Genomic DNA, 13924 nt, shown 5'->3' on the forward strand with positions numbered 1-13924 from the left:
TGTCATTCAAAATTTACTTCGCGATATTTTGGATGTTGTTGCTTGCCGCCCGGGTTTAGCCGAGCGGTCTCCGGCGCTGCAGTCATGTAACAATGTATCTTCTGCACCAGTTCAGTGCAGTAATGTGTTCATTGTAAATAAGTATTTTGTATTTGTATTACACGTTTATTACTTTATAAATAAAAACATTGTTTTAAATTCAGTGCGTTAGTATTTGTAACATGATTCTTTCATATAGCGTTCATTCCAAAATGACGACCATGCCACTTGGGACCTGTGGAATGGTACATTAGCTTATTTGTTTGAGTTGTAAATATTTGTCAAGTATTGTTGTTTTTCTGACATGTTCTACATCCCGGAGGACCTCCTCACAACGGATCAATTCCAACGAAAGTAAATCTACTCTAATCTAATCTAAACTGTGCTGCTGGTCCCAGCGGAGATCCGAGTCCTTCCTCGGGCATGGGTGTGTGTGTTTGTCCTTAGGATGATTTAGGTAAAGTAGTATGTAATCTTATGGACTGATGACCTTAGCAGTAAAGTCCCACGCTACGGTCGCAGGTTCGAATCCTGCCTCGGGCATGAATGTGTGTGATGTCCTTAGGTTAGTTAGGTTTAAGTAGTTCAGAGATGTAGGGGACTGATGACCTCAGATGTTAAGTCCCATAGTGCTCAGAGCCATTTGAACCATAGTTAAGTCCCATAAGATTTCACACAAATTTGAACATTTTGTTGTTGCCAAGTACTGTATATTATCGCCAAATGTCAAATATGTGTTCGTGGTATTTATGATCTGTATGTGTCTCTATGTGTGTGATGCCACTGACATTTGTGTGTTAATAGCATCCAAAGCATCATGGAGTAAATGAGTGTTCATTTCTAGAGCTGAGGAAATGAAATTTCCAATGGCAATAAGCAGAGGAATAGCTACAAAACCTGAACATTGATAAATGTAGAGGAGCATTTGTGGAATTTATAAGAAGAAATTTAAACTATTGTTACGTCATATAAAAATAGAAAGTGCCAATCGTTCATAGCCTCAATGGACAATATCCCGTACGCAAAATAAAGTAGTGTAAACACTAGTACAGCAGTAGAACAAACATGCACGCTTGAACATAAATGCAGGTGCTAGGCATGCCTACAGGTTGTTCTGTTGTATTTTGTCCTTGAGCGGTGCCTGTGCAATGTCCTCAATACGTAACGTCAGTCGTAGAGAGAACTGTGTTCTGTGTAGTTGTGAGTGTATTATGTCGTAGCTAAATTACGTGGAAAGTATGTAAATTGGAGGTGCCCGTATGGTGAGTGCTTCCGCAATCAAGATAAGCAAAGTGTTTGGTATTTGAGGAGGCATCGTATCGAAGGTTTAAGCCACATACATGAATAGTGGAGAAGCATCAGAAGCTAAGTCACAACACGGACGAAAATGTGTGTTAAGTACTCGTGACGGACAGTAATTGAAGACGTCTGTGACGAAAAATGAGAGGATGAAAAAAGTGACTGCAGAACTTAATGTTGCTCTCGGAAACCCTGGCTCTGAGCGCTATGGGACTTAACTGCTAAGGTCATCAGTCCCCTAGAACTTAGAACTACTTAAACCTAACTAACCTAGGGACATGATACACACCCATGCCCGAGGCAGATTCGAACCTGTGGCCGTAGCGGTCACCCGGTTGCAGACTGCAGCGCCTAGAACCCCACGGCCACACTGGCTGGCCGGAAACCCTATCAGTACCAAAACAACACGGAGGGAAATGCACAGGACGGGATGGAATTCCAAAAGCACTCATCGGTAATGCTAATGCCTGTAACAGAAAAGCGTGTTGCCGAAGCCATGGAGCAATGGAAGAAAGCAGGAAGTCAGGGGTAGTAACTGGTATCTGATTACACTCACGGGTAATGCTCTCAGTACCTCGGAAACACTGGTCTAGACTGCAGCTATCTACACTGCTGGCCATTAAAATTGCTACACCAAGAAGAAATGCAGATGATAAAAGGTTATTCATTGGACAAATATATCATACTAGAACTGACATGTGATTACATTTTCACGCAATTTGAGTGCATAGATCCTGAGAAATCAGTCCCCAAAACAACCACCTCTGGTCGTATTTACTGCCTTTATACTCCTGGGCATTGAGTCAAACAGAGATCGGATGCCGTGTACAGGTACAGCTGCCCATGCACCTTCAACACGGTACCACAGTTCATCAAGAGTAGTGACGTGTATTGTGACGAACCAGTTGCTCAGCCACCTTTGACCAGACGTTTTCAATTGGTGAGAGATCTGGAGAATGTACTGGCCAGGCAGCAGTCGAACATTTTCTCTATCCAGAAAGGCTCATACAGGACCTGCATCATGGGGTCGTGCATTATCCTGCTGAAATGTAGGGTTTCATAGGCATCGAATGAAGGGTAGAGCCACGGGTCGTAACACATCTGGAATGTAGCGTCCACTGTTCAAAGTGCCGTCAATGCGAACAAGAGGTGACCGAGACTTGTAACCATTGGCACTGTATGCCATCACGCCGAGTGATTCGCCAGTATGGCGATGACGAGTACACGTTTCCACAGTGTGTTCACCGCGATGTCGCCTAACAGGGATGCGACCATCATGATGCTGTAAACAGAACCTGGATTCATCCGAAAAAAATGACGTTTTGCCATTCGTGCACCCAGGTTCGTCGTTGAGTACACCATCGCAGGCGCTCCTGTCTGTGATGTAGCGTCAAGGGTAAACGCAGCCACGATCTCCGAGCTGATAGTCCATGCTGCTGAAAACGTCGTCGAACTGTTCGTGCAGATGGTTGTTATCTTGAAAACGTCCCCATCTGTTGACTCAGAGATCGAGACCGAACTGCACGATTCGTTACAGACATGCGGTTAAGATGCCTGTCATCTCGACTGCTAGTGATACGAGGCCGTTGGGATCCAGCACGGTGTTCCGTATTACCCTCCTGAACCCACCGATTCCTTAGTCATTGGATCTCGACCAGCGCGAGCAGCAATGTCGAGATACGATAAACCGCAATCGCGATAGGCTACAATCCGACCTTTATCAAAGTCGGAAATGTGATGGTACGCATTTCTCCGCCTTACACGAGGCATCACAGCAACGTTTCACCAGGCAACGCCGGTCAACTGCTGGTTGTGTATGAGAAATCGGTTGGAAACTTTCCTCGTGTCAGCACGTTGTAGGTGTCGGCACCGGCACCAACTTTGTGTTAATGCTCTGAAGAGCTAATCATTTCCTCTCATAGCATCTTCTTCCTGTTAGTTAAATTTCGCGTCTGTGGCACGTCATCTTCGTGGTGTAGCAATTTTAATGGCCAGTAGTGTAACTGCCGCCAATGCACATCTCGCATAAGGGCCGCGATTGCACGATGAGAGAAATCAGAGGTCGTACGGGAACACATCCACAGCCGTTTTTTCCTCGCTCCATTTGAAAGTGGAACGGGAAAGAGAATGACTAGCAGTGGTAGGAGGTCCCTCCGCCATGCACGGTTCAGTGGCTTGCAGAGTACGTAGATACATAGAAGTGCAGAACGCATGTAAACTTTGAGCGCGAGGCGCACTGGCAGACACAGAGCCGGCGCGGCTGCCTGGATGAGCCGACGACATATCGCCAGCAGAAAGGCACCGCCTCGGCCGCTATCACCCTCGCCGCGTGGGAATGTGCGGGCTGTGCGTCCCGCATCCTCCGCGATAGCGGGTCGCTCACCCCGCCTGCACGAGGTGGCCCACCACTCACGACCGACATCAGCCCCCACTAGCGCGTCCTCAAAAGCCTAAGGCTGATAAAACGTCGTCAGAAGTTGTACTAAATGCTTTCTCTGAAAGTCCACTCGGAATGTAAATGGTTGCGAAAATGATATTTGACCTCTTAGCAACAAATAATTTTGAGCACATACACAGCACAGTGGCGGATACAGGGGTTACTGACGATGAGGTTTGTTTTGTTTTGTTTTAGGCCGCGACAACAACTAAGGTCATGTGCGTCCATGTCAGAACAGTACAACACGAATGTGATGTACAGACGGTAGCAGAGCCACGATGGGGAAGGTGTACGCACATTTATTTGGTTCAAGCCTTGTTGGCACAATTTTATTATTTAACAATAATTCATTATACATCCAAGTTAATACAATTAAGGAAATTTTAGCAATAATTATTTTTTAAAAACATTCTCTAGAAGAACATGCAGCCCCACTCTGAAACATTACATAAAGGTACTGTTAGTAAAAATAATATTATATCGTACAATAGTGCAACATGTACAAATATTAACAATTACGCCGGCCACTGTGGCCGAGCGGTTCTAGGAGCATCAGCCTGGAACCGCGCGACTGCTACGGTCGCAGGTTCGAATCCTTAGGTTACTTAGGTTTAAGTAGTTCTAAGTTCTAGGGGACTGATGACCTCAGATGTTACGTCCCATAGTGCTCAGAGCCATTTTGAACCATTAACAATTACACCAGAAAAATATTGAACTTGTGATTTGTTCTACATGTAAATCAAACTTTAAAAAAATCTAATTTGGCAAGAGTGCAACAAATTCCCTACTCCCTGCTAAAAAAATGTGGCAATGATAATCTGTTTTAGTTTTTTTAATTTTTTTTATACCTCCTGATTTCGCTTAAGCTTACGCAAACCCTGCACAAATGTCAATATCATGTGACATCAGTTCACCTTTCGTGACAAATACACAAAATTTCTTAATTATTTTATATCAGGTAAGTAAGCTACGAGACAGAAATAACATTAACGACTGGTGACATGAATAAACAATGTCAAGTTTTCAATTTCACGACGGTTGTGTTATCTAGCAAATTTAAATTTAAATACTCCCCCCACGTGTTCCAAAATCAATTCACTCAGTCTCGAGAAGGAACACAACTTAACACACAAATATGGTAATATCAAGAAATAATTGGGTTTATTCCAAGCAATATTAGTGGAATTAGGCAATTTGCGCTTTAAATACACCAATTTTAACAAGTCTAATGTAATAATAATTTGGACAGAACTTCCATAAAATGATCTATGATAGTGGATATCGAGGAATACACTATGAAACAAATTAAGAATTATTCACAGTAGACACCTGGCACATGATGATATTCTCTGAAGTATTTCAAATCACAAAATGTTGGCTACAAGTACCAACCCCATAATAAATTAATGATCATGAAATGTAATAAAAGAATATGAAAATTTCGGCCTTAGACAGGTGGCGAGAACTACACCAATTCAGTTTCCTGTTGCACTCGAGTGCTAGGCCCAACAAACAACAGCTGGTCATGGAGAACCACGCTTAGCAAGCGAGCATTCCGTCCTCCCCACATGCTCGCAAACAGCCACACTGACCGCAGTCCTTGATTGGCAGGCACCAGTTGACTCCCCGCCGCTTCCGTCCTGTCGCCATATTCCGACCGAGCCGTCCTCCCAAAACTGTAGCTTCGATCATCAGCGCCAACAGCGATAAGCGATCGCGCCCCCTATCGCTGCGGCGAAAACAAGTGAAATAATCTCGCGGGTAAATCAAAAATGCTGAGCCGTGACACTACACCTTAAGGTCAATCGACGAAAGAAAAGACAGCTAAAAACAGAGATTTACTCTTCGAGAAAGGTCCATAAAATGCGCCACAGGGACAAGGGAGGTCCTGAACTAAAGAACGGATAAAAATTAAAACGCGGTCGACAGCCCGCGTGTCGTTCACCAAAACGGCCGGTAACTTAGACGACAAACAAAAATTAGAATTAAAATTATAAAGAATGTAGCATAAACATAATTTATTTATCTTGTTGCAAATCGATTTCGACTGATATCATTCATCATCGCTGCTAAAACAAATACAAGAGACAGGGCATAAACAACAACTGCTTTAACAAACGAAAGAATTGACAATAAAACATAGTTACATCAGTTTCAACGTATACAGATGTCTGAAATTAAAATTCAAAGTCAGAACAATCACTTTTTCTAACCGATACATGCCATAAGTAGATTTCTCTCATGAAGAAACACATCATAGGTCAACTTTACGAGACAACATGAGGTGGCGCCACGTTCCAGTAAGCGCCCTCTACGTAAAATACAAAAGTAATGTAAAATACAAGCAATAAGGACTATACTACAGTACAAAAAATATTATACAATTATACAATGATAGTAATTGTTAATATCAATTTAAATAATTACAACAAGTCAAAATGTCTGAACATTGTTTGTCAGATGATAATAACAAATTAAATATAAACGTCTAAACTAGGATCGTCAAAATTGTAAGAAGAAACAAACTCGCTAAAAATTTGATTCCATTCACACAAATTTAGGAAATGCAACTTGTTTGTCAATGACGAAACCGAATAATGGTTTGAATGGCCATCTGCCGTTCTATATGCGAACTACAAGTGCATCGAAAGGCACATTTATGTTACTTCCAATAGATGACGCTATGTTACTGAATGCACATATCCAAAATTGGCAGACTTCAGGTAAAAACTGCAGTGCGACATAAACAATCGTATTACTTAAATAATGCGATTAACAAAGTGTTTCCCATATAAAAATCCATATATGCGGATAACTAGATCTACTATCCGAACTATAGGCTCATGAACAAATGTATGATGCGCCCTTAGAATGTAAGTGGTTAAAGAAAGGGCATTCGGCCAGGAAATAGGGAGCTGTCAAAGATTGATTATAAAGAGCACAATGTGATGGGGAATCACCACTTGACAAATGACGATGGCCAAAAAGACAGCGCCAAAAATGTAACCTAGCTAAAATGATCTCCTCGAGGCGAGAGAGCCGATGAGGAGGTCGACCAAGGCGCTGGGAGAGATTGAATTCTCTGGGCCTTGTCCCCATGAAGGAAATATCATTGGTGATGCCAAAAGAACACCACCTCCTGACGGACGGCGACACGGAGATCAGCGGAGGGAATGGAAGAACTTCGCGGCCGAGATAGGAGGACTGCACCCTTGGAAGCAGCCTCGTTTCCCGTCATTAGACGTGGCCAGGAACCCAGATAAACATCACAGTGGCTCCATCAAAAGTGAGCAAGTGGAGACCTTCCTGGACCCGTTGTACTAAGGGCTGGACTGTGTAGAGAAGTCCATCCGTGGTCGCTACAGCGAGAATGACCGCGACAAAAACCAAATCCACCAGAAGTAAACGCATAATATATCTGTTTAAAGAAGCAGATAAAAATTCGTTTGATACCTTCCTAAGAGACAGTTCCCCCCCCCCCCCCCCCCCCACAACTAACTATTTAAGTGTAGACCACATGTGCCTTAAAATCAAGTAGTATCTGAGGCAACTGAAAGATTTATACCGAATAAAGTAATAAAAATGTACTGCTCTCCCATGATACACGAAACAAATTAGAACACCGCTGCAGAAGTGATGAAAAAAGCGTGCTAAAAATAACACAAGATCTGCAAAATTGTAAATTTTTTACTTAACCTCGAAACTTAGCGCAGACTTCAATACGAGATGATTTTAATAGTTTCCACAACGAAACTCTGTCTCTAAATCTAACAGAAAATCAGAAGAGATTCTGGTCGCATGTAAAGTACACCAGCGCCAATAAACAACCTACCGTCGCTACGCAATCCCAAAGATAATATTACTGACAGCAGCGCCACTAACACAGAGCTCTAAACATAGGTTTCCGAAATTCCTTCACTGAAGAAGACGAAGTAAATACTCCAGAATTCGAATAAAGAACAACTACCAATATGAGTAACTTAGAAGTAGATATCCTCGGTGCAGCGAATCAGCTTAAAGCCCTTAATGAAGGCAAGTCTTTCAGTCCACACTGCGTATCAGTTATTTAGCAATCATATATAACCTCTAACTCCGTACCTAAAGACTGGAAAGTCGCACAGGTCACACAAATATTCAAGAAAGGAAATAGAGGTTCAAACGGTTCAAATGGCTCTGAGCACTATGGGACTCAACTGCTGTGGTCATCAGTCCCCTAGAACTTAGAACTACTTAAACCTAACTAACCTAAGGATATCACACACATCCATGCCCGAGGCAGGATTCGAACTTGCGACCGTAGCGGAAATAGAGGTAATCTGATGTATTACAGACCCATACAGTAACTTTTATTTCCATTGCGCAGCAATCGCAGACGTAGTATAGCTGAGGAGGAATAAGGGGAACCAGCCCGCATTCGCCGAGGCAGATGGAAAACCGCCTAAAACCATCCACAGACTGGCCGGTTCACCGGACCTCGACACAAATCCGCCGGGCGGATTCGTGCCGGGGACCTTCCCGCCCGGAAAATCGTGCGTTAGACCGCACGGCCAACCGGGCGGGCCCCTGTTGACACATAGTTAGCACGGATTCAGAAAATATTGTTCTTACGAAACACAATTTATTCCCACGAAGTAATATAATACTGACAGGGGATCTCAAATTATTACATATTTCTATATTTCCAGAAGGTATCTGACACCGCTCCTTACAAGAGACTTCCAGTCAAATTGCGTGCCTATGTAGTATGCTTTAATTGTGTGACTGGATTCGTGACTTCCCCTCAAAAAGGTCACAGTTCGTAGTAATTGATGGAAAGCCATCGAGTAAAACAGAAATGGTATCTGGCATCCCCAAGGAAGTGTTACAGGCCCCTTGTTGTTCCTGTTGAACGCCTAAGGGACCAAACCGCTTAGGTCATCGGTCCCTAGACTTACATCCTACTTAAACTAACTTAAAATAAATTATGCTAAGAACAAGACACACATTCATGCCCGAGGGAGGACTCGACCCTCCGGCGGGAGGGCCGCGCAGTCCGTGACATGACGCCTCAAACCGCATGGCCACTGCGCTTGGCTCTGCTGTTCCTAATCTATATAAACGGTTTAGGAGACAATCTGAGCAGACCTCTTAGATTTTTTTTCAGAAGACGCTGTCACTTAACTTCTCATAGAGTCCTCACTCAAAACCAGCTGCAAAATGATATAAGCAAGACATCTGCATGGTGCGAAAAATGGCAATCGACTGTAAATAATGAAAGGTGTGAAGTCATCAGCATGAGTACTAAAAGGAATTCGTTAATTTTGGGTTACATTGTGAATCACAGAAATCTAAAGGTTCTAAATTCAACGAAATACTTAGGGATTACAATAACGAGTAACTTACGTTGAAACTGTCACACTGGTGTTATTATGGAGAACGAAAACACGATACTAAGCGCACCAAAGATTGAGATTTATTGGCAGATACTGCGTAGTGTGGGATCCGCACCAAATAGGATTGACGGACGACATGGGAAATGTTCAAAGAAGGACACCTCGTTTCGTACTGTCACGAAACAGGGGAGAGATCGTCACAGTTATGATACGCGAGTAAGGGTGTCTGTCATTAAAACAAAAGGGTTTTTTCGTTGCGGCAGCATCTTTTCACAGAACTTCAGTAACCAATTACCAAATTATCACATTAGCCTTATGGTGCATGAATTTCACTACAGTGGAAAGCTGTTAATGGTCAATTCTCTGACGTTTTCAATCAGTCATAAGGCTGCAAATGCCTGCAGGACACAAGACCGGTGTGGAGTGCCCACTGCAGTGAACCGTGTGCATTTGCAGCCTCAGGACTGATTGGAAATGCCAAAGAAGCGACCATTAACAGCTGTCCACTGTAGTGGACCCTTTGGTGCATAGTGTCCTCTACAGTGGAGAGCACTTAATGGTCGCTTCTTTGGCATTTCCAATCAGTCCTGAGGCTGCAAATGCATACAGTTTACTGTTCATACAATGGGGCGCTCCGCGGAAGTCACGGACTACGAACGTGCTCAGGTGATTAGGTGTCACTTGAGTCATACATTTGTGCACGAGATTTCCACACTCCTAAACATCCCTACGTTCACTGTTTCCGAAGTGATAGTGAAGTGGAAACGTGAAGAGACACGTACAGCACAAAAGGGTAAAGACCGACCTCGTCTGTTGACTGACAGAGACCATCGACAATTGAAGAGGGTCGTAAAGTGTAATAGACAGATATTTATCCAGACCATCTCACAGAAATTCCAAACTGCACCAGGATCCACTGCAAGTACTATGGCAGTTTGGCGGGAGGTCATAAAACTAGGATTTCATGGTCGAGCGGCTGCACATAAGCCACACATCACGCCGGTAAATGCCAAACGACGTCTCACTAGCGGTAAGGGACGTAAACACTGGACGATTGAACAGGGGAAAAACGTTGTGTGGAGTGACGAGTCACGGTACGCAATGTAGCGATCCGATGACAGGGTGTGGGTATGAATTCCCGGTGAATGTCATGTGCCAGTGTATGTAGTGCCAACAGTAAAATTCGGAGGCGGTGGTGTTATGGTGTGGTCGTGTTTTTCATGGATGGAGCTAGCATCCCTTGTTGTTTTGCGTAGCCCTATCACAGCATAGGCTTACATAGATGTTTTAAGCACCTTCTTGCTTCCCATCGCTGAAGAGCAATTCGGGGATGGCGATTGCATCTTTCAACATGATCGAGCACCTGTTCATAATGTACGGCCTGTGGCGGAGTGGATACACTACAATAACATTCCTGTAATGGACTGGCCAGCACTGAGTGCTGACCTGAATCCATCCTCTGGGAAGTTTTTGAACGCCGACTTCGTGCCAGGCCTCACCGACCGCCATGGGTACGTCTCCTCAGTGCAGCACTTCGTGAAGAAAGAGCTGTCATTCCCCAATAAACCTTCCACCAGCTGATTGAACGTATGGCTGCGAGAGTGGAAGCTGTCATCAAGGCTAAGGGTGGGCCAACACCACATTGCATTCTGGCATTACCGATGGAGGGCGCCACCGACTTGCAAGTCATTTTCAGCAAAGTGTTCTGATACTTTTGAGCACATAGTGTATCTCTAACTACCACACTTATATCTGCTCGTCTTGAGCTCCTATGGACAAAAAGCGATATATCGGGAAGAAGACAAGTGAAGTCTTTACTTTCAAATTTTTCTGTGCTTTTGCATCCAGCACCTTTACAAACTCTGGAAGGTGTGGTACATTGAAGGTAATCTTTGAAGACTTCGCATCTGTGTTTATGATAACCCGGTTTTTTACAAATGAGTCAGCCTTTTCTTCTTACTCATCATTAAATTAGGGAAAAAATAAATAATAATATGAAACGCTTTACTCTGTTAGCATGTGTAGGTATTCCCATATTTTACACCGACTTCATAATTGCAGAGGCAACGGCCTTGCCGCAATGGATACACCGGTTCCCGTGAGATCACCGAAGTTAAGCGCTGTCGGGCGTGGTCGGCACTTGGATGGGTGACCGTCCAGGCCGCCATGCGCTGTTGCCAATTTTCGGGGTGCACTCTGCCTCGTGACGCCAATTGAGGAGCTGCTCGACCGAATAGTAGCGGCTGCGGTCAAGAATACCATCATAACGGCCGGGAGAGCGGTCTGCTGACCCAACGCCCCTCCTACCCGAATCCTCCAATGAGGATGACACTGCCGTCGAATGGTCCCGGTAGGCCACTCGTGGCCTGAAGACGGAGTGCTTCATAATGGTAGAATACCATCGAAAGAGATGTTCGGTCATTACATCTCGTTCCAACCAATATGCTCAAGCTAAGAGGTGCTTGATCGGGATTATTTCCAAACTATGCCGGAATTTTCTACGTTTAAATCTACTTCTGCACACTTAAGCGTCCATATGGTGTGAGGAGGGTATTTTGTGCAGAGGTGTCACATCCAGTCTTTCTGTTCCAATCTCGAATATGTTTTTTGATTAGCAATTGTGTGAGCTCGAAACATTCTGATTTTACCTTCATAGTTTTTTCGCGAGATATACGCAGGAGGGAGCGACATAGTCCTATTAGTTGACTCTGTAGGAATGTACGCTCTCGGAATTTCAACAGTGAACCACACTTGTGGTGCAGAACTCCTCTCTGGCAGCAACTGCCAATGGAATTAGATTAGAATGTTAGTGAGGCTCTCTCACTTTCATAGTGGGTCAGTCGAAATACAATGCCTCCTTTTTTTTCTCCGTGAGTAAAATTCGTTGAGTGAAACATTTGAACTTGGCGTTATTGCGCAAAACTTCTTTTCAATCCACTTCCGTAGTAACTGCGTCAAGAGAAGCCAGTACTGCAGTCACTTGCAAAGTTGCTCATATCGACATTCATATTAGACAGCGTTCAATGACAGGATTCTACATCTACATCTACATTTATACTCCGCAAGCCACCCAGTGGTGTGTGGCGGAGGGCGCTTTACGTGCTACTGTCATTACCTCCCTTTTCTGTTCCAGTCGCGTATGGTTCGCGGGAAGAACGACTGTCTGAAAGCCTCCGTGCGCGCTCGAATCTCTCTAATTTTACATTCGTGATCTCCTCGGGAAGTATAAGTAGGTGGAATCAATATATTCGATACCTCATCCAAAAACGCACCCTCTCGAAACCTGGCGAGCAAGCTATACCGTGATGCAGAGCGCCTCTCTTGCAGAGTCTGCCACTTGAGTTTGCTAAACATCTCCGTAACGCTATCACGGTTACCAAATAACCCTGTGACGAAACGCGCCGCTTGTCTTTGGATCTTCTCTATCTCCTCCGTCAACCCGATCTGGTACGGATCCCACACTGACGAGCAATACTCAAGTATAGGTCGAACGAGTGTTTTGTAAGCCACCTCCTTTGTTGATTGACTACATTTCCTAAGGACTCTCCCAATGAATCTCAACCTGGCACCCGCCTTACCAACAATTAATTGTATATGATCATTCCACACGCATACTCCCAGATATTTTACAGAAGTAATTGCTACCAGTGTTTGTTCCGCTATCTTGAATCAAAGAGTGTACGGTGATGTAGCAGTGGGTGTCAGCACTGTTAGACGATGGGTTCGTTGCTGTGACGAAGCCGAATGGCAAACACCGTTGGCTCACAAAACGCGGACCGGCAGGCAGGTAACTGCAGTGACTCCACGCGACATTCAGCGAGTCTATGGAATCATTTGTCGTGACTGGCGGGTGACTGTTGATGATTTGCGTCGCATTAACTTCCTCAGTAAACGCAGTGCGATGACAGTTATTCAATGACTGGGATACTCGAAGGTTTGTTCAACCGGGATACCAAGAAAGTCAATCGACCAGAATAAAAGGGGAAAAAAAAGAAAATTATGCCAACACTTGTAGCGCTTTCGTTTGGAGAGAGAGAGAGAGGTGTCTGAAAAAAAATCATGAACGGAGACGAAATATGGTTTTATTTTTTTCCACCAGAATCACAGAGGCAGTTGATACAATGGCAAAAGAGGGAGTTAACGCAATGGCATCAGAGAGACCTACCAAAGAAGAAAAAGTACAAACCAATACGACCGCCAGGGAAAGTTAGAGCTACAGTATTATGAGGTACAGAAGGTGTCGTTATGGTTGCTTTTTACGACCAGTGATGCACATTAAATTCTCTCCAATGCGTCAGAAGGCACAACCAGCTTAAAGCACGTCTTCAGCGAGTCCACCTAGCAAAACCTGTGGCGGATGTTCTTTTGCATGACAGTGCAAGAGCACACACTTTCCGTCACACCACTGTAGAGATTGTAAAAACTGGATGGGAAGTCTTGTCTCATTCCACATACAGCACCATCAGACTTCCATCTGTTCGGTCCGCTAAAAGAAACTCACCCATCGTGAGATTCGTTTCGAAGATGAGCAGGCAGTAAAACGTCGGTGCGTCAATGGCTTCGGAACCAGGACAGTGCGTTTTAGCACAATGGAATTCATACCCTTGTTAAAAAATGGACCAAAACTGAGCACGTGGACGATTTCTTTATGGTTCTAGTCTTAGCCCCAAACGGGAGTGCATCGTCTTTGTAAAGTTTCATTAGCAGAAAACAGTACGATTGCGTGATGTATTCTAGTTTTGGGCTTGCTGCACGTTAGAAAATTACGACGTGAGAG

General features: G+C 44.2%; 1 pseudogene; it reads left to right on the forward strand.

Annotated features, from left to right (window-relative positions):
* The first annotated feature begins 11209 nt into the window (after nucleotides 1-11209).
* On the forward strand, nucleotides 11210-11327 carry LOC126282559 (5S ribosomal RNA; annotated as a pseudogene).
* Nucleotides 11328-13924: the final 2597 nt, after the last annotated feature.

Source organism: Schistocerca gregaria, chromosome 7 (genome assembly GCF_023897955.1).
Source record: "Schistocerca gregaria isolate iqSchGreg1 chromosome 7, iqSchGreg1.2, whole genome shotgun sequence".
NCBI classification, from domain to species: Eukaryota; Metazoa; Arthropoda; class Insecta; order Orthoptera; family Acrididae; genus Schistocerca; species Schistocerca gregaria.